The 25818-nt window shown below is 45.3% G+C and overlaps 1 protein-coding gene across 1 annotated transcript in view; it reads left to right on the forward strand.

Moving 5' to 3' along the window:
• Window positions 1-25818, forward strand: part of PEPD (peptidase D) — a 125692-nt gene that overhangs the window by 49760 nt on the left and 50114 nt on the right. The gene's annotated exons all lie outside the window — the stretch shown is intronic.

Here is a 25818-nt window from a genome sequence, read left to right on the forward strand (position 1 = left end):
TCTCATCATAGAATCATAGACTATTTACTCCTAATGCTCTGTCATTTACACGTGGCTCCAACTGGTAGATCTTGGGACTCTACTATAAAGCAAAGTGGATCTGATTAGCATGAAGTTTGCCCACCTCTGCTGCTCTATGTGGGATTGGTGCCAACCACTTGGGTCTAACACTATACCTTCCAGATACTGAATTCAGTACTAGTATTTTAGGGTCATTTCGTAATAGATGTCCAGTCGTTTCTGAAATAAGATTTCAAATAGTAGTCCAATATATTTGCATTACCAACCAGCTGCAGAACACATTTATCCTGTGTTGTTGAATATACCCTATTAAGTCTACCTGGGATCAAATACTGTTGATATTGAATCTTATTTTAAAACTCCTTTTACATATTTGGTGGTGGTAATTTAACCCAAATCCATTTCCGCTCTTCCGTAGTCTACTCCTCTTATAGATCTCTGGCCCATTTCCTCATAAATGTTCCAACTTTATTATCCAATTTTATAATTATGGAATAAATGCGACCAATTAAGCCTCTTTTAGCACACTGGTGTTAATAGGGTTTCATATGCATGCAGTGTCTTTCCTTAAAACTCCATGGTTTCTTATTAAGCAAACTAAGGCATCTCCTTTTATTTTACTTTTTATTTAATTCTGCAAGAAGATGTCCTTGTATGAATGGTGTTACAGAACTGCTGGGGGGGGGTGTCCCCCTAAACACAAAAAATAATAAATGCTAGGATTTCGGGTTATGTTTGATATGAAGAAAGAATATAAGCTGCAAAGGAATTCCAGGGCTGCCTTATGCAAGCCAGTCTGGCTGGCTGAGGGAAGAGCAGAGCTTTTAGCATTACAATAGAGAGCCATTGAGGGTCGTCAACAACTCCTTGCTCCAAGTGTGACCAGAGACTGGAAATTTGGAAGTTTTTCAGGGTAACTGCTCTGGGGGAGGACAAGGGGCTTCTGGGAAGAAGAAGAGGGGAGATCTATCCGGGGCAGAGGAAGGAGGGGTACAGTGGTGGTGGACCGCACCAGGTGTCTTCGCTGAGGGGGGTGACATTTGGCCGTCGCAGGCAGGTGGCACGCTGAATGTCTACCATCGGCGGCTCGCTCTGCCCCTGTGGACGGCTTGCTCCGCCCCTTCCTGCAGGGCGCGGGCGCTGTTCCATGCACCTGAGCAGCTATCCCGCGCCTGGGAGGGCACCCTCCATGCCCCGCCCCTCTTGGTAGTGTGCCCTGCCCTTCTCGGGAGTGCACCTGCCCTGGGCAGCACGGGCATATGCTCCGCCGCTGAATCCATCTTGGTGAGGGAGAAGAAAGGACTGCCTGCAATGCTTTGGGCCATTATCTTAAGATCTGGACCCCCTCCATGCAGACTGAGGGTGTAAATAGGCAAATAGACCCTATTTCTTAAAGCACGACAGCCTCCACTGTGTCTTCTATTCTCCAAAGGGACACAGACCCTGTGTGGGTGCCTGAGATCCCATGCACTCTTGCCATGGCTTGGCAGAGAGAGGGACCGGCACTGGGCTTTTGTAACAATATATTCTCACACTGGGACTTTTCTTAAAGCGGTCTGTGTTAATGGGGGATCTCCACAAGATGTTGCAGGTGTGCCAGCCAGCCAGGTGTCTCGTGCTCCAGGATAGCTGTCCCATTTTTCTTTTCCAAATGACATTCAGCATTCTGTATTTACTGAGCATGCTCAGTACACGTGTGGCTGTGGGTTGGATTTTGCCTCCATCCTCCCTTCTTGTACATCTGTGAACCTTGGGGTTCCGCCAAGGATGCTGACTGATACCTCCCCTGTGTTTCTCTGTGGCCCCTACAAAGCCATTGGCTGTCACCACCTGAGTTCACTTTTAGAAGTTTCATCAACGTTATTTGAGCATCAGTTTGATCCCTTGCAGCTAAACGTAGCCTCTTTGTTTTGAAGGGAGATTAAATTTGCCTGGCATTCACATTTGTCATTAGGCTCCTTCTATTCTAATCTCACTTTCCCCATCATGCCATAAAATATGTTGCCTTTTTAATGAGGTAATTAACACTTGATTCATAATTTCAATCAAGTGGCATTGGCATAGGAGTCGGTGTCGCATTAAAATGAATTAAAAGGTCCAATTGGGGCATTTTTTAGTATCATCAAGTGTACTTGACATGTGTTTGGCTGTGCAAGGCAAAATGGGTCAGTTTGATGCGCATCCCATGACATATTTGCTTTCAGTGTGTTGGAGAAGAAAGATGGGGAGGATGGTGCAGAACCAACATTTGGTTAATGGGCCTCAGTCGCTTTTTCCTTAAGTAGAAAGAGAAATGCAATATTTAGGGTAGGTGGATTATCATTGCAAAGCCTCTTGGAAGCATTCTTTTAAAGCTCCAAATGGCTCTTGCCAACCTTGTAAAGATTAGTACTGAAAACTTTAAAGCAGCATCAACAGAAGCTGAGAATAAGACTTCCTTGTAAGTTGCTTGTGACGTTTCCTTCTTTGCTTGTGGGAACATGGAATAGCTTGGGGACAGAAAACCTGCATGGTCCTGGATGATACAGATTCTGATCTAATCCAACCCACTGTAATGCAGGAATCACTGCTAAAGAATCCCTGACAGGTGGCTATCCAACCCCTGTTGAAAAATATCCAATGAACGAGTAGCTATTGGGCCTTTGGTGTTGTGGCGTCAACCCCTTGGAATTCCCTCTGCTTGAAAATTAGGCAGTCCTCATCTCTGTTTTCTTTCGGGTGCCTACTGAAGACTTTCCTCTTTCAACGGGCCTTTTCAGTAGAGACCTTTCCCAGTCTGCTCCTTTGGGAGAAGGGGAGGGATATAAATACAGTGGTGCCTCGCAAGACGAAAAGAATCCGTTCCGCGAGTCTCTTCGTCTTGCGGTTTTTTCGTCTTGCGAAGCAAGCCCATTAGTGGCTTAGCGGATTAGCGCTATTAGCGGCTTAGCTGGCTTAGCGGATCAGCTGATAAGCGGCTTAGCTGATCAGCTGTTAAGCGGCTTAGCGGATCAGCTGATAAGTGGCTTAGCGGATCAGCTGTTAAGCGGCTTAGCGGCTTAGGATCAGCTGATAAGCGGCTTGGGAAAAAGGGGGGGAGGAAAAATCCCCCGCAGGAACTCGCAAGACATTTTCGTCTTGCGAAGCAAGCCCATAGGAAATTCGTTTTGCGAAGCACCTCCAAAACGGAAAACCCTTTCGTCTAGTGGGTTTTCCGTCTTGCAAGGCATTCGTCTTGCGGGGCACCACTGTATAAGAAATAATAACTAATAAAGGAAGGGTGCTCTCAACACTGGCTCACGGGTTCAGGTCATGTGCTCATTTCCTGAGTCCTTCAGATTAGCTCAGGAAACCAAATTTATCTCCAGTTATTTTGGGGAAACAAATTAGTTCATTTCCGGGGTGTTCTGAGAAGACCCAGGAGAATCCAACCATCTCTGCCTGTGACACAGCTGAATTCAGGCAGAGCCTCATCCTCCTTATTGCAGTCTCCGCAAAACTCAATTTGGGAAGAGGCTGACGATATTCTGCCCAGTAAAGTTGCCATAAATAATGTCAGATCAATAGAGTGGAGGAATATCATAAGGCTTAACTGTGCGTGCATCCAGCCTTCGTGCCTTTTACAGCTTTTTATTACTACTATTATCCCCCTTTAATAAAAGGTTTGTTTGACTCTTAAGGGACGGCAAATTGTTTTTGTGTAAAGGCGGATGCTGTGCAAGGCTGTGGCTCCCACCCAGCAATGTTTGGCTACATATTGGGGTACTTTCACACTAGCCAGGCATCTGAAACTTCATGATGGTAGTCCAAGAGAGCTGGTGCTTCGGAGGGACAGGCTGGCTGGAGGAGCCTTGTGTGTGGAGCTGGAGGATTTTCTGTGACCACCAAGTGCCCCTGAAGCCTTTTGAGGAACCTGTGAGATCAGTGACCAAGACTGCGTCAATTCCTTCTTGATGGAAGCCAGCACAGAGCTGGCAAAGTCCGCTTGTTGAGGCAGAGTATTGGGATGTTGGAGTTCCCTGGCTCCATTTATTCTGCTGTATTGGAGTAGATTTCCCATGGATTTGGGCATGTGCTAGAGATTATGTTCTCTGGGGTCCAATGCACGAAGTAAGCTCCTCTCTCCTTTTGCATCTTGTTTTGGATCAAGGCCCTCCTTCACTGAGGAATGAGAGTGATGTTCAGTAGCCCCCAACAGATGCAAGCCCCTTTGGAGATACCTTGGGGAATCTCCTCTCTGATTCATAAAACACAACTCTGTCCATTGTACCTGTGGCCTTCCCAAAGTGTCCAGTGTTTATCCTTCTTTGTTGCTGTTTCATTTGCCTGGTCTGACTTCCTGTAATGCTCCAGGGTCATGGAAGCACCACCAGCTCCTCGGAAAGGCAGGTAGGAAATCTCCCTTCATTCCTGAGTGTATTATTCATATCCCAATCTGTGTCTGGAAAGCCCTCTCTCTTCCACACACACACACTCTTTTTAATCTTCCAACAGTTTCCCCTCTCTACCCTCCCTTCCCAGAATTTAATTCCTTTGGGTCCATCCGTCCCCCCTTTTCTCGCCTTAATCTGATTCCAGGGCAGCCATCTATCCCAGCCTTTTGAAAATAGTGTAAGTGGGATAAAAGAATTCCGAAGCCAGAAGGACTTAGCTGTGACTTACTTAGAGTGGCAGTGATGTTAATGCAGAGCCCCACTAACACCGCCGCCCTTCTTTAGCTTTTGATATTTGTTGCATGGCTCAGTCCCCCGCCCCACTGGCTGCATCTCCACTGCTGGAGAGGTCAGATTTGGCTCTTTATTCGGTATTCAGTTCATTGTCCTCTCCCTGGTTTCTGAAGCAGGGCTTAGGCTATCAGATGAGTCTCTGTCATATCTGTCAGTGTTAAATTTCCGTATCTGTGGAGCTCTCACGGATTACGGCTCACACCTTTTCATTTATCCCTTTTTTCAAGGGCACAAAAATAAAATGAAGATTGTGCACATCCAAGAGTGAATAGCTGAAGCCAATCTCTTTCCCCCCACCTTCCTGATTATGTTCTGGATTTATGACTTCCTATCTCATAGCAGATATTGCTATTTAAGTTATTCAAATATTTATTTCCATGTTTTAAGCTAGAGGGCAAAAAAATCCATCTTCGGGATAGTCTTCTGATTTTCAAATGCTATGATCCCAGTCAAAATCAGAAATAACCTTTTCATATTCAGAAGTGAATGGGAGGGGGTAGAAATAGACTCTTTGTTTTTTGCTATAGTGAGCAGCAAGGGACATTCTTTTTATAATAGTTCCTGATGTGGCCCAAGATGTCCCATTGTACCTTTGCAGGGACGATGTGTGTTGAGTTGGGATTTAATTTGTAATCACCATTCTGGGGAAAATTAGAGATTTAAATATGGCTGTGGTCTTAAATGGCTAGTCCTTCTATTTTCCCCACTTCAATTTCGAAATGGGTTCCATGCATGATTTCCATCTAGGAGACTGAAAGTGGCTTATAGATAAGTTCAAAGTGGCTGACAGCAATGATAGGCAAAAATGATCAACACGCCATCAAAACAATGTAAGAACTAATGTGGTGGGAGGTGCAGTCTTCCGAAAAGGCTGGATCTAGTCCTTTATCTTCCTCCTTTTTTTGTCTTCTGTGTTTCTTCATGCTGACAATGCCAGCTTGGATATTTGACTATGCTACCACTCAGTGGATTTGTAACTGGCTGACTGACCGAACCCAAAGGGTGCTCATCAATGGTTCCTCTTCATCCTGGAGAAGAGTGACTAGTGGGGTGCCACAGGGTTCTGTCTTGGGCCCGGTCTTATTCAACATCTTTATCAACGACTTGGATGATGGACTCAAGGGCATCCTGATCAAATTTGCAGATGACATGAAACTGGGAGGGGTGGCTAACACCCCAGAGGACAGGATCACACTTCAAAACGGCCTTGACAGATTAGAGAACTGGGCCAAAACAAACAAGATGAACTTTAACAGGGAGAAATGTAAAGTATTGCACTTGGGCAAAAAAATGAGAGGCACAAATACAAGATGGGTGACACCTGGCTTGAGAGCAGTACATGTGAAAAGGGTCTAGGAGTCTTGGTTGACCACAAACTTGACATGAGCCAACAGTGTGACGCGGCAGCTAAAAAGCCAATGCAATTCTGGGCTGCATCAATAGGAGTATAGCATCTAGATCAAGGGAAGTAATAGTGCCACTGTATTCTGCTCTGGTCAGACCTCACCTGGAGTACTGTGTCCAGTTCTGGGCACCACAGTTCAAGAAGGACACTGACAAACTGGAACGTGTCCAGAGGAGGGCAACCAAAATGATCAAAGGCCTGGAAACGATGCCTTATGAGGAACGGCTAAGGGAGCTGGGCATGTTTAGCCTGGAGAAGAGGAGGTTAAGGGGTGATATGATAGCCATGTTCAAATATATAAAAGGATGTCATATAGAGGAGGGAGAAAGGTTGTTTTCTGCTGCTCCAGAGAAGCGGACGCGGAGCAATGGATCTAAACTACAAGAAAGAAGATTCCACCTAAACATTAGGAAGAACTTCCTGACAGTAAGAGCTGTTCGACAGTGGAATTTGCTGCCAAGGAGTGTGGTGGAGTCTCCTTCTTTGGAGGTCTTTAAGCACAGGCTTGACAACCATATGTCAGGAGTGCTCTGATGGTGTTTCCTGCTTGGCAGGGGGTTGGACTCGATGGCCCTTGTGGTCTCTTCCAACTCTATGATTCTATTCTATGATTTCCTGATTGCCCCAAGTTTTAGTTTTGATAACATGTAGCTTAGCTGATCAATGACTCTGGGAATCCATGCTACTAAACGGTAGATTCTTTATGCTCAAGAAGGATATACTTATTTCCTGCCACTCTGTAACCTTAATCTGTTGATGGGAGAAAGTTTCAGATGCACTTTTCACAACCCCTCCACTTTCTAAGTGCCTTTCCCCTTCTTCTGGGGCTGCTGAAACCTCCCTCACCCTCCAGTTCTCGGCATTCTCCTCTGAGGCAGAGAAGTGAAAATTTATTTTCAAGGGCGTCACTGGTGGGAGCCTTCTGATATCCCCTTTTGCCTCAAAGATTTCAGGAAAGGTGCAAGTTGACTTTGTGTCCCCTGCCATTTGTGCAAGAAAGCGAACTTCACAAAACTGGTGGGGGGCAGAAGCAGGATATAGACAATAAACGTCTGGCTTCCCATTCCTCCACCTGAACTCTGACATTCCGACTATGCAAGAAAGAGAGAGCTAAGCCTTTCATATAAAACGGGTTGAAGAAGAGGCCTTTATACAGAATGTGAATATTCTATGTTACTGCTTATTGGGAAAACAAAATCCTTTTGAAAAGCAAGAACAACAATGGAGGAAATGAAAAAGAAAACATTTTATTTATTTACATCTTTCCTCCATGGAGCGCAAGGCAGTGTAAGTGGCTTCTGCTCCCCCCATCTCCCAATTTTATCCATGCAAACAACCCTGTGAGTTTGGTTAGGTCACCCAGTGAGCTTTGTGGCTGTTTTCATAGGCCTTTTGAGTATCATTGTCTCAGGAATGCTGGAAGTGGGTGGACTTATCTTTTGTAATCTTGCAATTACTTTGTGAAACGCCTTAGGACCCCCCCCCCCATTTTTGGGTTGTAACAACAACCACAACTTACCGTATTTATGCGAATCTAATGCACTATCAAATCTAATGCACACCCTAATTTTTGCAAAGTAATTTGGCCAAAAAAGGTGTGCATTACAGTTGCGTAAATATGGCATACCCCACCATCTCACTGAGTTGCTCCATGTTCCCAGGTTACTTATTAGCTGCTGGGATTCTACAACGGCTGCCGCTGGAGCCGCCTTCACTGCCACCTCCATTGCCCTGTTTTGTGTGTATGATAGCATACAGAGTTTTTAAAGAGGGAAGAATCTTTGATATTCCATGCTGGAACTATTCTCTCCGTGCTTGCTTAGGATGTTCCAGAGGTTGCCAGCAGCACAAGGCTCTCTGAACTTCAGCCGAGAACATATTGATTTTAGTTTGAAATGGCTGCCTTGCCTCTTAGCCCACCTGGGGGGTGTCGTGGTGGCTTACAAGCCCAACGAACAGATAAAACGCCATGCCCAAATGGTTAAAGCCAATCTTAAAAATAAACAAGTGCAGCCAGCAGAACCTAAAGGAATTCCCGCTGCCTTTTTATATCCTCCAATGTTGCCTTTTCTTCACCTCGGGGAAATCGGGCTCAGCTAGTGCATTAATTGGAAATGGTAAACTTGAACTTGGAGTGCATTGCAATACTAATGATATAATAATAATTTTCTATTGCATACCCCACCGACTCTGCGCATCCCACAGAATCGGCATCGTAGCCCTTGAGGCTGTATTTGTGTCCTGCCCTCCAGGCACTGAGCTGCAACTAGTTCAGGTTTTCCCATTCACTTTTTCCTCCACTTTTCCTTGGTCAATACATGAAATTGCAACATACAGTAAACATTAGGATGAACCTTCTGACAGTAAGAACTGTGAGTCAGTTGGAACAACCTACCTCAGAAGGTGATGGACTCTCCTTCCTTGGAAGGTTTTAGACAGAGGTTGGATGGCCATCTGGTGGTGAGTCTTTAGTTGGAGTTCCTGTACCGTGTGGGCTTGGACTAGATGACCCTTGGGGTCCCTTCCAACTCCACAGTTCTATATTTATAGGCCTGATTTTGTTTTACTAACAAAAACGAATTTTGCAGCTGAGTGGCTCTTCTCTTTCTTGGGAAAGACAACCAACTGTGTAGCCTTCTCGCTGGCGGTGTGTTCTTTTCTACCTCCTGTCCCTTCAGACAGGTGAAAGCCAAGATGTGCCCCGGATGAGCCTTCGTTGACATTGCGCTCTACCTGCTCAGCAGCTGGGGAATTCAACAGTTTCCACACGTCGACCTCCTTCTTCCCGCGACCACAGATGCTGCATAATTGAGCTCTGTGGGCACGAATGCCGACAGCTCCCGAGTGGGATGTCTAGAATATTAATTTTGTCCATTAATAACAAGCTGTCAGATGTTGCAACCTTAACTTCAAATCTTTCCTGGAAAGTGATAAAAGAAACTGGAGCAAGGTTCCTTTTCTCACTAACTGACCCTTTCCCTTCTTCCTAAAAAACTTGTGGTCTGTACGTTTTATCTGGTAACCCCATCAACATTTTCCTTTGACCCTTTTAACTGTAGCTTTGAATTATCCATATAAGTCATTCTAGCCTTGCCATTCACCAGGTATAGCGGTGTGAACACATATGTTCCATGGCAAGGCGATGGCTTCACAAGCCACAAATGGATACCACAGCAAAATATTGCAAGCTGGAATGTCCTCCTTCAGGGTGCCAGCCAGTCAGAAATTACCACCTCCAAAATTCTCCATACTGTGATGACAGTATGAACCTGCTGGCTCCCAGAGAGGAATTGCTTTCAGCTGCTTTGCTTCTCCCTGGTCCTATTTTGTCCAGGGAACATGCTAAGTTACCTCCTCACTAACCATGAGTTAACAACTGTAGTATGGCTTACCATGCTGTGCAAACCAGGTCCATCTATATGACAGTTGCCTAAAAGGAGTTACAGTATAATAATAATAATAATAATAATAATAATAATAATAATAATAATAATAATAATTTATACCTCGCCCATCTGACTGGGTTTCCCCAACCACTCTGGGCAGCTTCCAACAGAATATTAAAATACAATGATTCATCAAATATTAAAAGTTTCCCTAAACAGGGCCGCCTTCAGATGTCTTTTCAACATCAGATAGTTGTTTATTTCTTTGACATCTGGTGGGAGGGCGTTCCACAGTGCGGGTGCCACTACCAAAAAGGCCCTCTGCCTAGTTCCCCGTAACTTCGCTTCTTGCAGTGAGGGAACCGCCAGAAGGCCCTCGGAGCTGGACCTCAGTGTCCGGGCTGAACTGTGGGGGTGAAGATGCTCCTTCAGGTATTTAGGGGAGTAGGGTGTGACATGCTGTGGGGAATTCAAATGCCCCCCTCCTTCATGTATGTGTCTTATCCTCTTTCAAAGCTATCCAGGCTGTTGGCCATGACTGACTCCTGTGGGAGCGAGTCCCATAGTTCAACTCTGCACTGCTTTTATGTGTCCTGAATCTTCCACCAAAGCTGTTAAAGGGGGCAGAAGATTATATATTCAGTCTGGAGCAGAGACTTAGAATGTGACCCTTCAACCACTACCCCCCCACACTAATTTCGGTAGGACATGTTTTATAGAAGAGCTCCAGTGGGGTGGAGGGAATGGCAGTTGGCAGAGCCGAGCTTGGAGGGCCTGTGCCTGGCGACTGCAGTTTCGTCGTCTTTGTCTTCCGCGTGGCATAAGTCTCTGTGTTAAACTTCTGAGTTTACTAATAAGCGTAACTAATGAAATTTCAGGTAATTAATTATTTCTCGGGGCAAAGCCCTCCCCTTTTGTGCCTCCAAGCTCTGCATGACAAGAATGAAAATTAGTTCCACTTTATTCTTTTTTAAAAATAGTTGAATTAAAAATCCATTTATTTTCATTCTGTTCTCCCTTCCCTGGAATAGACAGACTTCCCTCTCGCTTGTGGGGACAGCTGTTCCAAGCTACTGAAGTAGCACTTTTTCCTTCAGCTGTGCACACGAGGGCAAACCTTAATTATGCTGCAAGCTGAAGTTCAGGTTTTACTGAAAATCTCCGTCAAGACTCTGTTGCAGTCAAGTGCAAAAAAGCCCCCCTTTGACCTGTGGATTGGTCCCTGTGGGAGCAATTATTCTTTTCGGTGAGGTTCTTATTTTTTCCTTCATTCTTTCTTCCCCCTTTTTTTTAAACACTGAATATTATAAATGTCAGGAACAAATTTTAACCCAGTATCTCTAACAGTCTGTTTCCATACCTGCTGGCACGAATACCAATTTTAATCCTTGCATGTACAAGTGCTTTGTGATTAAGCTGGTTCTATTTTTTATTTTTATTCCTTATATCTGTCTATATTTCCATATCTCTCTCTATCTACCTTCACTAGTGGGGAGAGCCCAGCACTATCCAGCAATTTCTAGAAACCAAAAAGATGTCATGATTTTTAAATGGATGGTGTAATATTTGTGTCTAGACCCATCACAGCAAAAATCAGGGGAAGTCATTCCAAAGTCACATTTTGTTCTGCCATCTTGATTCAAGATGGCGCCCGGCATCCAAACGTCAATGAAGACCGCTGCCTCCATCTCAGGAACCCTTGTGCCGAATGAGATCTCAAGAAGTGGCTGAACCTATAATGAGAAATAGTCAAAGTCATGCCAAAATCACATTTCAGTACGCCAGTTTGAATAAAAATGGCACCCAACTTGCAAACAGAAGCACAGTCTGCCACCCCACATTGGGATCCCTCATGCCAAGTTCAGCAAAGATACCTCAAGAGGCAGATGAACCTAGGTCCAAAAAAAAGATGAAGTCACTCCGAAGTCACATTCTGGTCTGCCCTCTTGATTCAAAATGGTTCCCGGCATATAAACGTCAATGAAGACTGCCACCTCACCTCAGGAATCCTTGTGCCAATTTTTGGCAGTGATATCTCAGGAGGTATCTGAATACACGAACAAACAAATGGAAAACAATTTTCCAAAATATATGATGTACACACACACACACACACACACACCCTCTGCCTTCTCCCATTCTCTGCTGAAGAACATGTGAGCAGCCAAAGGGTTCTGCCTCATCCACTTAGGCAGTCTTGGTTTGAAGAGCTTTGCTGTCCCTCAGGGACATCTGGAACACCTGGTCCTAGAAGGCATTTAAAGGTTGATTGGGTCACCAGCAATGAGTTGACTTCAAAGGAGGAAACACCAAAGAGGGTAAACTCCTTGGAATTAATGCTATGGCATTGCATCTTTCATCCCCCATGCTTTTTAACACCTGTGGTTAACATCTGTTTGAAACCACTAAGTAAGCTCATTTGGAAATTTGGGACGAGGCGCCATCAATATACAGAGGAGGCCCAGTTCTTTCTCCTTTTCATTAAACTGAAGTTGAAATGGTGGATGTACTAAATTGGTGACTAGACGAGGGCCAACATTTAAAGCTCAAAGCAGAGAAGAGCCAGTGGTTCATCTGCCTGAGGAAGCACTGCTCATCCTGTGCTTGACAGGGTTGCTCTCCCAATAAAGGAACAGGTTTGCGGGTGCTCCTTGATTTATATTGGTATTGTGAGTGCCTTTTACCAGCTTGGGCAGATATGCCAGGTGCAAACCTACCTGGACAGAGGCATCCTGGTCTTGGTTATCCATGCTCTGCTAACCTCCAGGGTAGGCTACTGTAATTCACACTATATGGAGCTGACCTTGTAGACTGTTCAGAAACTGCAGTTCATGCAGAATGTGGATACCCAACTGGGCATTCAGGTGTTATGTCTTTTCTAAGAGATTCCCAGTCTGAGCTGGTGTTGACATATAAAGCCCTCCACACCAGGGAGTACCAGGGTACTTGAAGGCCTTCTTGTCTATGTACACCCCTACATGTACCCTGAAATCTTCAGTGGAGACCTTTCTTTGTGTGGTGAGGCAAGGGACAGGGCCTTCTCACTGGGGTGCCCCAGTTCTGGAAAGCTCTTCCTAGAACAGTGAGGCAGGGCCTGGCTACTGTTATTGTCCTAGCCAGATACCATTTTATTTTCCCCAAGCTTGATAGATATATTTCTAATCCTGCTGACTGTTTTATGTTGCTTTTATATTTTTTTCTGGCTTTTATCTTACTAAATATTTTCTGTATGTGCATTTAAATTGGTCGATTTATTTGCTTTATGAAGCACTCTGGGAATATATTTGAAGGGCAGTATAAAAACGCTTGTAAATGAATTGCTCTTTAACACATGCCAGCAGGGTTCTGCAGCCTCTGGGCTGCCCCTGAGCAAGCATAGTTGTGCGCTCTGCTGTGTAGGGCAAAGATTTGCACGCATGACATGTGGGCAGGGAGGTCGGAGTAGCAATGTGGGCTGATATCCTAGCCACAGCACCAGGAAAACAATTTAAGTACATAAGAATAGCCTGCTGGATCGGGAAAACAGCCCATCTAGTCCAGCATCTTGTTCTCACAGTGGCCAACTAGATGCCTGTAGGAAGACCAAAAGCAAGACCCAAGCCTTCTCCCCTCTCGTGGTTTCCAGCCACTGCTGTTCAGAAGCATTGCTGGCTCCAACTGTGGAGGTAGAGCATAGCCATCATGGCTAGTAGTCATCAATAGCACCCCCACTCCATGAATTTGTCTAAATCGTCTTCTAAGGCCGTCCAAGTTGGTGGCCATCCCTGCCTCCTGGGGGAGAGAGATCTGCAATTTGACTATGCACTGTGTGAAGTCCGTTCCTTTATCTGTCCTGAATCTTCCAATATTCAGCTTCTTTAGTGAGTTGTATTGTTTATGATCGAAGGAGTAAAACACTTCTCGGTCCACTTTCTCCATGCCATGCATAGTTTTATAAGAAGCTTCTATCATGTCATCTCTTGCTTGCCGCTTTCAAACTATAAAGTCCCAAACTCTGCAACATTTCCTCATAGGGCACTTGCTCCATCCCCCTGATCGCTTTGGTTGCTCTTTTCTGACCCTTTTCCAACTCTACCATATTCTTTTGGAGGGAAGGTGACCAGAACTGTACTCGGTACTCCACAAGTGGTACTTCCAGATTTAATGCTGAATACATTACTTCTGGTAAATCAGTCACCATAGCCACTAGAGGGTTGTGAAAAATTGTGCCTTGGGCTTTTTAGACTCTTCTACCCATGTGCTGAAGGGACGCGGGTGGCGCTGTGGGTTAAACCACAGAGCCTAGGACTTGCTGATCAAAAGGTCTGCGGTTCGAATCCCTGTGACGGGGTGAGCTCCCGTTGCTCGGTCCCTGCTCCTGCCAACCTAGCAGTTTGAAAGCACGTCAAAGTGCAAGTAGATAAATAGGTACTGCTCTGGCGGGAAGGTAAACAGCGTTTCCGTGCGCTGCTCTGGTTCGCCAGAAGTGGCTTAGTCATGCTGGCCACATGACCCGGAAGCTGTACGCCGGCTTCCTCGGCCAGTAAAGCGAGATAAGCACCGGAACCCAAGAGTCGGCCACGACTGCACCTAATGGTCAGGGGTCCCTTTACCTTTACCTTTACCTTTACCCAGGTACTATCTGAAACCCAATGGGTGTATTGGTTGTCAAATGTGAGATATATTGCCATTCTTTTCCACTCTCCAGCCCCACTTTTACATGCAGTATTAGACCTTCATGGGACCTGCCAGCATGCACAGACCAATGACCTCCAACTCAGGTGACTCTATGTCGACTGTTACCTTCTTTTTCTCTCCCGGTACGGCTTGAGGAATGCCTAGTGGATTTCTCTTCCATTTGTGTGTCTTCGTGTTGTTCCTTGAGATGATCGTACATTTCCTACATTTTAACAAAACTCAATAAAGGTCATTGCGATCCCTTGAGGGGGCTCTGGGTGTGTGTGGGGGTGTGTGTGTGATGCTGTTATGGCAGAGCTTCAGATAACTCTCCCTCTGTTTCTCTTCATTGTGGCACTGTCACGTTGACCTACATCTCTCTGTCTCTCTGTCCTCTTAGCTTGTAGCAGGGAATAGAAAGCCACCTGTTTGCATTAGCGGGCCGATGACAATGCCGGCTGTGGTAGTAAAGAAATCTCTTCTGAATCTGACAGGTTCTTGAGAGAAAAGCTCCTTTTGTAGAGGTTGGGTTTGATCCAATTCAGTTGCGCTGCCGAGTGAACTTCCTTGCTTGGTTCACGATCAACGTCTTAATTTTCTCTCACGCACGCTTCATCTTACAGCTTTTCTCAAACAAAAGATAAGCTGTTTCAGATGGAACTGAGCCTGTTGGCCTTGTAAAAAAAAATTTTTTTTAAAGAAATGTGTGGAAGATTAAAGGGGGGAGGGCTACTCTTTGCTTTCATTCTCGGTAGCAGCAGACAAAGCACTTTGTCTTCTACAAGAGATAGGTGGAGTAAAACACTTAGGGCAAGTCATGGAGCATTCACTCTCCAGGGCAACCTTGAAAGCCTTCCCTGAATTTGGAGGTCAGTGCTATCTCCAGCATTTATTACTATTTTGTATTATTTTATTGTCAAACCAAGTTTCTTTCGTATGGCTTTGGAAATGGAACCGGGGGAGGGGATCACCCAGCTTTCTCTGTCACCATTATAACAATTTGCCAGTGATGACTATGTACTACCGCCACTGTCAGTGGAAGTATATTTATGAATACCAGTTGCTGGGAAACAGAGGGAGATGCTGTGATGCTCCGGTCCTGCTTGCGGGCTTTTCTTCCTGGCTTCTAGTTGGCCACTGTGAGGACAGGATGCTGGACTGAGTGAGTCCAGCCATCTGCAGGGCTCTTTTTATGTTGTCAATTGGCATTTTAAATTTCATTTTGCAAAAGAGGCTGCGCTGTTACTAAATCACATTCTCCATTCCCAAATTGTGCCATTCATTGATAGCTCACTTCGTTAGAGTGTGGTGCTGATGACACCAAGGTTGCAGGTTCGATCCCCATATGGAACAGTTGCATATTCCTGCATTTCTGGGGGTTGGACTAGATGATCCTCAGGGTCCCTTCCAACTCTACAGTTCTATGATTCTATCCCTTGCCCTCCCTTCTCCAAAATATCAAAACCTTTTGCCTCCTGACATTGTTGGGCTCCTTTCATTACCATATTGCAATTAGAGGTTGCTTGAGGATCCTAGTCTTTAAAGTGCCGTAAAAATTGACCTGATCTCTAGATCCTAACCTAGTGATCTATTGGATTTTGTACTTCTTGAATTTTACATAGCAGTTAAACAAAAACCGTATCAGAATACCTTTAAAGCTTGTGCATTATCAAAGAAAATGTAATGAGTCCTGCAGCTCTGCTGGAGTCGGGATCAGTTTGGCAGGCCCCAACACAGGAGGAGGAGGAGGAAGAAATGGGGTGAGGGGCAGAATAGTGGGAAATAGGGTTTGGGGGGGCAGGGGCTTTCCCTTGTGTGCCTCAACTTCAGCAACTTTGGGAGCAGGGAAACCATCTCTTCCTCTCTACCTCCCAGCAGAGCAGAGTCTCACTGGATGCTGAGGGCAGGGGGTAGATAACTTAGGAGGAGGAGGAGGCTGAACGGAAGGGGGCAGAACTAATTGTCACCTCACAGATGGGAGCAGAGCCACCCACCCCAGAGGAATGCATGTTTGCAATCCCAACATGTTCACCATGCCTCGTCTTTTTAAAAGCTTGGTGGGTGTGGTGTGGAAGCTGTTGGGACATCTTAGTTGCTTCCACCCAGTCCCAAACATCTTTCCCGATTCCTGAACTTCCGAATCATATCTCCTGTATTCTATGTCCTTTGCCAAACCTGCACCGTTACTTGTCCAAATCGGGATCCCTTTCCTATATACCCGTAAGATCCTCTGTCTACATGTGTTGAAGTGCAAGGCAGGGCAGGGAAGAAGTATTTAAATAGGTGCTGCAAACACCCTTTTTCTCGGAACTTATTTAAATGCAAATCTCATGCAGATGTATTGGCAAAACTGACATGGAACAGAAACTGATTGATTGGCTTTTGCGCATCTCTTGTTGAAATGTTGGGATATATACATGCTTTTGTGTGAGGAATTGGTTTAATGGGTGCTGGTGTGACAGAAGCCCTGTAGGCATATATGACAAGGCATGTGAGGGAGCTTGCAGGGCTGGCTCTGCTCCCTGAATAACATGTGCTGACAGTTCCATCCCAGATTTGTGATTAGCAGAGTCTGAAGGGGGGCGGGTTCATTGTGTGAAACACTCCAGCCCAGGGATGGAAACCCTGATTGGTGATGGTTCCCATCCCTTTCTACAGTGAAGTGACTGCCTTCAGGTTCTGCCAACTGCACAGCCAGGTGGGCAGGGGGAGTTAGCCGGACAGTCATGCTTCTGAACACCAACTACTGGCAACTGCGCATGGTGGGGAGGGGCGAGAGCACTTGTACTCAGGTCCTGCTTGTGGGTTTCCCACAGGGGCATCTGGTTGGCTACTGTGAGAACAAGATGCTGGACTAGGTGGGTCATTGGCCTGATCCAGCAGGCTCTTCTTATGTTCCTAGCTCACCCCCCCCCCAAAAAAAAATCCTATGGGCATCTTTGTGTGTTCTGCGGTGGATGCTTGAAAAGCACTGCCTGCATCATTCTTCAACTCTCTTCTTTCTTAATTAGCAGTATGGAAGACTGATGCTGCTGCATTGTCCCTGTTTTCTCCCTATGATTTTTAGCTTTTATGAGATGATTTGAGCTCAAAATGTGGCACTGTGAAGTTGCTTGTGAGTTTTTTTTTGTTGGACGGAGGGAGGTTGTGCTGTTTCGGATTTTACTGGAGTATTATTTGTATTTTTCTCCTTCCTATAATTATAATTTTCTCCTTATTGTGAATGGCACTGGGAATCATGTCGTTAAAAACTTTAATTAATTCAAGACACGGATGCCTCCCTAGCATAAGGGTACACCTGATTCTCCTATGCCTGCATTTGCCATCCTAGTGCCCGCTATGTATCGGGTATAAGAGTCAGTGTAGGAGCAGGACCATTTCGCTTCATACAGGCATCTCATTTCTCTTTTTCTTCTTTAAAAGAACCGTATTGTGCTACTGGTTCCGATTTCCTTCCATTGATAAACCCATGCTGACGCATCACAATAACTCCCTATTGCTCTCCAAAAATCACACACATACAAGCACACATATATTATTACCCTGCATTTCATGCTGGGATCAAGTAGCAGCTTCCCCCACCTTGTTGTTGTTGTTTTTAACTCTGGGGTTGTGTCAAGCTGGTTTTACATATTTTTTTCTCTCATTTGAACCTGGAACAGTTCCCAGGTTGATTAATTGTCTTTTTTTGGCAGTGCCCACTCCCCACCCCCACCCCCACCCCAGTTATTATTACTATTTCAAATGGGCTGAAGATGTAAATTCATCTGGCTTTAGGAGCTAGAAAGAAAATGAGCCTTAGCTGTTGTGCTACGTCGCGTGTGCCTGAAGACATTGCTGGTGGCTTTTGAGATCAAGCGGCAGTGAAATAGCTTCTCTGCAGAGAACCGGAGAAATTCTTAAGCCGATAATGAGGAGTGACTTCCTTTTGATTTTCAGCGCTGGCTTTACAATCTGTCTGTCTGCTTTTGAAGAGAACTGATTCCTCCCAGGGGAACGGGGATGGCTCCCCAATTAGCTGTTGCGCTCTGCTGAGGTGGTGTCTTGGATTGAAGGGCTGGGTTTTGAAAGTGAGCAATAGGTCCTGCTGATGTAGAGCTTGAGAGCCTTGGTGCCCCAGATGCAAGTTCAGCTGGAGACGATTGAAATGCTTGTATCATACATGCTAGTGTTTGCTGGATGGAGGACGTTCATAAAGACTGCATATTTGCTCCACATGGTGGGGAGAGAGCACGCAAGCAAATAGAGGAAACGAGATTTTGCCTTTTGCTCAGTCAGAATACGGAGTCTCCAACTGGACACTCTGAGCATATCCTCCCAATTTGCCTAGCACATTATTTATATTGACCAGACAATCCAACATGATGCACACATGCTTTGGCTTTCTGGTGTGTGGCCCTGTGGCTGAGTAGTTATCTGCTTTTCCCATTCTACAGTGGTGCCCCGCAAGACGAATGCTTCACAAGACGGAAAACCCGCTAGACGAAAGGGTTTTCCGTTTTTCAATGCGCTTCGCAGGACGAATTTCCCTATGGGCTTGCTTTGCAAGACAAAAATGTCTTGCAAGTCTTGAGATTTTTTTTCGCTCCCCCCCCCCCCTTTTTCTAAGCCGCTAAGCCTTTAATAGCCTTTTAGCAGCTAAGGCGCTAAGCCGCTAAGCCTTTAATAGCCACTAAACCGCTAATAGCGCTAATCCACTAAGCCGCTAATAGGGTTGCTTCGCAAGACGAAAAAACCGCTAGACGAAGATACTCGCGGAACGGATTAATTTCGTCTTGTGAGGCACCACTGTATTCAGATTAACACCAATGCTCACAGAGCTCTGTGCATTCAGGAATTTTCCCCAATAATCTCACAGTTGCAGAAGGACAGGTGTTCTTTCAGTGACTTGAGAACATCCGCGTATGTATAATTATTGAAGAACATCTTTCTCGCTCTTATAGTCTGAAAGTGTGTGGATGGTGAAATCTCCAAAGCCAGACAGCTAACAAGTAAGACTTCTGGAGCTTCAGCTCTGTGTTGTAGCATTATGGAAATGTGCTTTAATGTGGTTGCAGAATTTCAGAGGTAGCAGAACTCAGCATTTCTACATGCAGAAAGTTTTCAGCACAGAGCATGCCCAACCCTCCTTCTTTGCTCAGGCTGCTTTGAATTGCCGTCTGCTTATCTCAAGGCGTTCATATTCTAGTTTGGACCCCTTTCTTCTTGGAACAGAGGAAGATGCTACAACAACCCCTAGTTAAAGTCCTGCTGGTAGGAAGAGCCTGATCTCCAAGCCTCCCTTCTGACAATCGTTGCCTCTCTCTGGATATAATACAGTCATACCTTGGGTTAGATATTCTTCAGGTTGAGCGTTTTCAAGTTACGCTCCACGACGACCCGGAAGTAACGGAACACGGTTTCGCCGCTCGTGCATGTGCAGACGCTCAAAATGATGTCATGCGTGGAAGCGACAAAACGCGACCCGTGCACGCGCAGACACACAGTCGCGTGTTACGTTCTACACAGGTTGCGAACAGGGCTCCAGAACAGATCCCATTCACATCCGGAGGTACCACTGTATAAGCCCTGATTATCAATTTATATTCGAGATTGCCCAGCAACATGCTGGGTGGCCAATGAATGAACCATGGGATGGGCTGAAGCTACCTTGAGATATTACACCACCGTGTCAAATGCAGCCACCACTCCATGCCCCTGTGGGGCTGAGAGCCGCAGCAGTGATCTGCCCCTCCCCCATCTCTCTTTTTGCCCAGCGTCTTGTCAATACGGTTCTAAGGGAAATCCCTAAAGCAGGGTTTCCCAAACTTGGGTCTCCAGCTGTTTTTGGACTATGACTCCCATCATCCCTAGCTTAGAGACCCAAGTTTGGGAAACCCTGCCCTGAAGCTTCACAGATTCACCAGAAAGCACAGTCCTGGATGCTGGGAAAGGTAAAACTATGGCTGCAAAGGGATTGAACATGTGCACTCCCAATTGTTCCTTTGCAGCTGAGGCTTAACCTTTTGAATGTGGTTTTGATGTGGTGCTTTTCCCTGTGGAGTTGCTTTCATCAGGGATCAGGAGCTCCCCAGCATATCCTCTCCCTGGTGAAAGCAGCTTGTCAGGTTAGGTTGCTAAATTTGAATAGCCTCAAAGGTAAAGCTGCAGCTGCCACAAGGGAGCATTGGCAGCTCAAATCGGGTGCTATTTGCAGGTGCAGCTTTCCCTGTCCCACACCTGACTTCATAGGGCAGGCATAGGCAAACTTGGCCCTCCAGATGTTTTGGGACTACAACTCCCATCATCCCTAGCTAACAGGACCAGCGGTCAGGGATGATGGGAATTGTAGTCCCAAAATATCTGGAGGGCCGAGTTTGCCTATGCCTAGCATAGAGCACCAGACGATGGGCAGATGGGTGTGGCTTTGGGCCACTGGTCCTCCACTGCTGTTTTCATGTGTTGTGTAAACGAGTTTGCCCTGTCTTGCCTCAGCTGCTCAGTGAGCTTCACGGCTGAGTGGGGGTTTGAACCCTGGTCTCACTATCCGCTGCACAACACTGGCACTCTGGTCAGCATCCGTAAAAGATGACCCCCAAATCACAATGCAGTGGGTTAGAGGAATAGGCAACCGTCTCGCTTTGTGGCGTATAGAGCTGTTCTATAGCTGAAAGCTACTTCATGTTCCGTATAAGAGGGCTGGATGGTGCAATCTGTACCTTTAGTTGTCGTCATCCATGGGAAATGATTGCCAGTTTTTGTCTAAAGAGCACTTGTTCAGGAGTAAGCATCCACAGAGTAAGTGGGCCATTTTTGTCAAGCATTGTTCTTAAGCGATTGGTTTTTCAGTAACGTGTACATGATATCTTCAGTTTTCCAGTCCAAAGAAATAGGTTTTTCAGTAAATAGCTGAAGAGGTGTTTTAACAGACTCACGCACACACACAAACACGCACTCACTCTAGCCTGTCCTTGCTTTTCATGTGAGTCATTGGCCCTCTCAAATCCTTTGCAATGCCTCAAACATTATTTTTCCTTGCATTTTTATTTTTTATTTTTTTATTTTGCATTCATGCGCTGCAATAATTAATTATGCTTGAGGTAGAACTGATTTTGTTGTGGGCAACAAAGGGGTTCTGTATGTACTGAGTGAATTTGTGTGAATATCATGAATGCTGAAGAGGTGGCATTTGCATAATGCATCTTTATTCTCGCAAGCAGACTTTTGTGAGAGAGCCTTTGACTGTGTTTCTGTGGCTTCTTCTGTCCTTCCCTCTCTGATTTTCTATCCAAGGAAAATGCTGGGGTTTTGTTAGTTTCCAGTATCCCCGTCATTATTTTGCAATTTGGAATATTTCATTCATGGGCTATAAAGCCTTGAAATGCTGGGTGTTCTGATGTTTACTCTGTTAATAGCCAATTCAGATCCCTAAAGTGAAAATAATGTTCAGAATATTAGAGTGTTTACGTGGAGAAAGCAATGATGGAACATCTTTGTTACCAGGAAAAATGCACAAGAATCAACTTATTTCTTTTCCCCTCCCAGGGCGATAGTGCCTTTATATAGAGAGAGGGGGGAATGTTGATTTAGAAATAGCTAGATGGTGGCAAGGCACAAACTTTGGCAGGGGTAATATATAAACCTTATGTGTTCAGGGGAACAGCTTTGCAAAATAAGTCAGCAACTTACTAGTCTGCAGACATTTTTACTAAACTTCCCTGCCCCACCCTTGCCTGTGTTTTAAAGAAAGCTCCCTCTTTTCTTTTCAAACCTGGAATGGCAAATGTAATAAGGACCACCCGACTAGAAAAAGGCCAGTAAATTTTCTGCATGCATTTGGAAGAGGCTCCTTGGAAGAGCCAAGAAACGTGTAATGACATCAGGATGTGGGGCAAGTGTTAACATGCCGAGGGGGAGAGGGCAGCTTGCCATCAAGGGTGCCTTGGAGGGCCTACCCCTTTTTCGTAATACCTATTGCCTTTGGATATTCCTCCGATTTGCCCGAGCAAATGCCACAAGTGACTAGGGCTGAGATGATCTTCTCATCTTGGAGTCTCTGAATGTCAAATAAGTGCAGAGACAGAATGAACACTAAGCCAGGGAGTTCGCAATGCAGGTGAGCTTGGATCATGGATTTGTAAAATTAAGGTTGCAGTCTTAACCCAGATGATGTGGGATTCGCTTCCTACTTCTTTTTTTAATCAAGGAAGCATTTAAAGATTAGCTGTGAGTCCTACGGAGGTCAGGCAATATCTTGCAACTTCACATAATAAAAAGGGCAGTCATTGCTTTATTACATTTTATTAAACTTTATATCCTGCCAGTCAGACCAAACAAGGCTCTCAATACAGTTTATCCAAAGTTCTACCTGGGGTTCGGGGCTCTGTGTGTTGTTTCGAAACGTAGCAAGCCGGTCCTGTTGCACATTTTGGGCACCTCCTGCTCATCTGCCTCAGTGGGGCTCTAGATTTCTGCCCCAGTATCCTGCTCCGATGGTGCCACGGGTGTTTGCAGCTTTCAGCTGTTTGAATAGAAAGGATAGTTATCCCTTTTGTGTGCACATCTGAATCCTTCATGAAGGGAATTAAGCTCCCGTATTCAACTGAAAGTTTGTGAATTTAGGCAGTTTTGCAGAAATTCGCTTGATTGGTACATCTTCAACTCAAACCCAACCTCTTCTGACTTAACCCCTTGGAGTCCTCACCCCTAAGCTTCTGTGGGCAATCTTGTTTGTAATCATCCATGCCAATTCCTCTCTCCAACCCTGCTCTACTTTCATGCGATGCATCATGACTTGCTATTTATTACTTTCCCTCTGGCATCTGTTCTTTGGGTTCTCTACTGTGAGAGGGGATACCTCAGGCCTAGGGGCCAACCAAATGCAGCTGCCCTTGGGACTCCTTCCAGGCCACCTCCCCACCACCAGCAGCCCTGCTTTGCACCTGCCTTGAGTGTTTTTGACTGGTTGGTATGTGTCCTTGAATCCTGATAATGCCGCTTGCTTGCCTGGATGGGTGGTATGTTTAGGAACTAGCTTACTGTACAAAGGTAAAAAAAAAACCCCAAACCCTCTGGCTTCACCCATCACTGGCATGTGCCCCTTGCCAGGTTGGCCAGAAGGGAATGTGTCCCGCAGGTTGAAAAAGATTCCCCAATCCTTCTATAATGTGCATTGATATGACAGGTATTAAATTCTTCAAAGCTTGTTCCTAGTATAAATGCTATTTTGTAGTCAGTTATAGCAAAGTGAAAAAGTTGGTAAGGGAGAAAGAGACTATAGGATGTTGCACATTAGTATACATTGTGGATTTTAGCATTTTGTTTGTTTGTGACCTCTTATGGTTGTTGTTTTTTTAATCCGTTGCAGTCTCTAATCACTCCTTTTCAGAGTGTCTTGCTAGTGATTATATTGCGAATAGCAAAATTGACCTATTTCTCCCTGTGCAAAGCTATATGTCTGTGTTACATATGCATTTAGCAAAATATGTCATTTTGCAGCAAACAGTCTTGTGATTGTGCCTAACCAGTTGTGACAGCAAAAGAAGCTCGCCTTCAGAATTGAATTTTTAAAAGTTATTGGAAGGTCTCTCTGCTAGTTTTCACGTAATCTAGTCTAAATCAAGGACGGCAACGCCACCCCCACCCCCCGGTTGCTGCCGTGGTACTGTAGCAGCTATTAATAATGGCCATTCTATACAGTTGCTGACTGAAAATCCATTTGCACTCTTTGCATCTAATCAGGGAGATCAAAGCTAGGGCTGAGCCAAAGAACCAGAGCGTAGGGGGAGATTTTTATGAATGCATTTGCGGCAGTAGCAACAATCCCTTTTGCCCCTTTTGAGAATTGCATTGAAAGATGGTGTCTGCCAAGACAGAGTGAGGGCAGCAGTGGATCAATCTGGCTATGATCATCCCACATAACCAGTCCAGGAAGCATTGTCTTCACTCTGCACTGACTTTCTCCAGTGGCATTGGCATATTGTGGTGTCGCTGGTTAAGGCGCATAATCCCTGAATGTCTGGAATCGGCATAGAAAGGGTGATCATCCCAAGTAGGAAAAGGAAAATGGGAATCAGCAGAAGGAACACAATGGCACCCCTCTTCCTATCCACCACCAAAACTGTTGCATGTCACATTAAGGAAAATATTTCAAAAACCCCTTGGGGAGGATTTTTCCTCTGTATTATCCCAGCATGGAGGATTCCCATCTATTGCTATCCTACCAACACTACCACCAATTGTGCAGTTGTTTTGCTTTGTTTTTAAAAAAACCTCTACTGTTATTTACTTATTTATTGCCCAACCCTTTCCACCATCTATTTATATTACCAGTCGGTCATAAAGCTCAGTCCCCCCACCAGAAGCCTGTAATTTCAGCATGCAGAAAATGCTTTTCAAAGTGAACAAAGCAAAGCAAAAGGTATGTTATTTTGAAATATCAATTTAATAAAACAAGTAGTTGTGCTAGCTTTAAAGGATACTTTAAATTAGGCTGCTATTGATTTAAATCAGGATGTTTACTAGACCAGGCGGCTGGCTTTCAAAAGGGCAGTTTTGAGAGTTTCAGTTCCTCCCTCTATCCAAAACCAATTGCTGATTACTCTGTGACCCTCCATCCTAGTTAATTCTCGCCAAGGCCAAACAAGGAGTCCTATACATGAAGCCATTCAGTTCTCCACTTGCCTCTGGAGGCACTTGGGCTTCCATTCAGGACCCCTGCTGAAACTCTCCCTCTGGTCCAGCATTTCACTGCTGCTTCAGGAATACAACACAACTATATACAGTATTCAAAACCTATTGCCCAGGTACCTAAGCCATTCCGCCAACCCAAGAGCTGAGGACTCTACATGAAATCTTTGAGCTGCCTGCTTGCCATTAGAGACACCCAGGCTTCTATTCAGGACCCTTGCCAAAGCTTTCTCTCTGGTCCAGCAGTTCCATCGCTCCCTCATGAACTCCCCACTGAGTTTTGGCTTGCAAGGTCTCACCAAGGCTATCTCCTGGGAGTTCTTCTCTTCACCACAGTTGCTCTTCTCTAGCCAGGGATTTCAGTTCTTTGGCTTTTTTTTACTTCACAATCCCCAAAGCCTCTTAAAGTTACATTGTCCCACCCCTAGCTGAACGACAATTCGCCAAAGCTGTCACCTACGCATTACGGCTGTCCAAACTGTACACGCTGTGTACTTCCGTGTGGTTGACCGCAGCTTCGGTTTTCAAATTAGATGGAAGCTGGTTTGAGGGAAAGTGCATCAAACAGAAGTTGCAGGATAAAGATGGAATGTGGCTAATAGTTTCGTTGTTCTCTGTTTCAAACACCAGCAGTGGGAGCACACTGGAGCCAAAGTATATGGTGGTGTGTGCATAATCTGGTCTGGGCTAGTTTCCCCCTTCTCTCCCTTCCCTGGGAAGTTATAGGTCAGCCTTCCCCACAGGTGGTGCCCTCCAGATGATTGGGGCTCTCACTCCCATCATTCCCCTGAGTGTTGGCTGTGCTGGCTTCAACTGATAGAATGAGCCCATCAACATTTGGAGGAAGGCTGGCTGGGTTAGCAGAATGTGCAAACTAATCATTGTTGCTTTTTCCCCCACCCCGAAATTCTGTTTTCCTAATTTTGTTTCCGTAACTTCTCAGGGACAAATTGCCACTTGAGCTATTGCACAGGAA

The sequence above is a fragment of the Podarcis liolepis genome, assembly GCF_965112155.1.
Source record: "Podarcis liolepis genome assembly, chromosome: 7".
NCBI classification, from domain to species: Eukaryota; Metazoa; Chordata; class Lepidosauria; order Squamata; family Lacertidae; genus Podarcis; species Podarcis liolepis.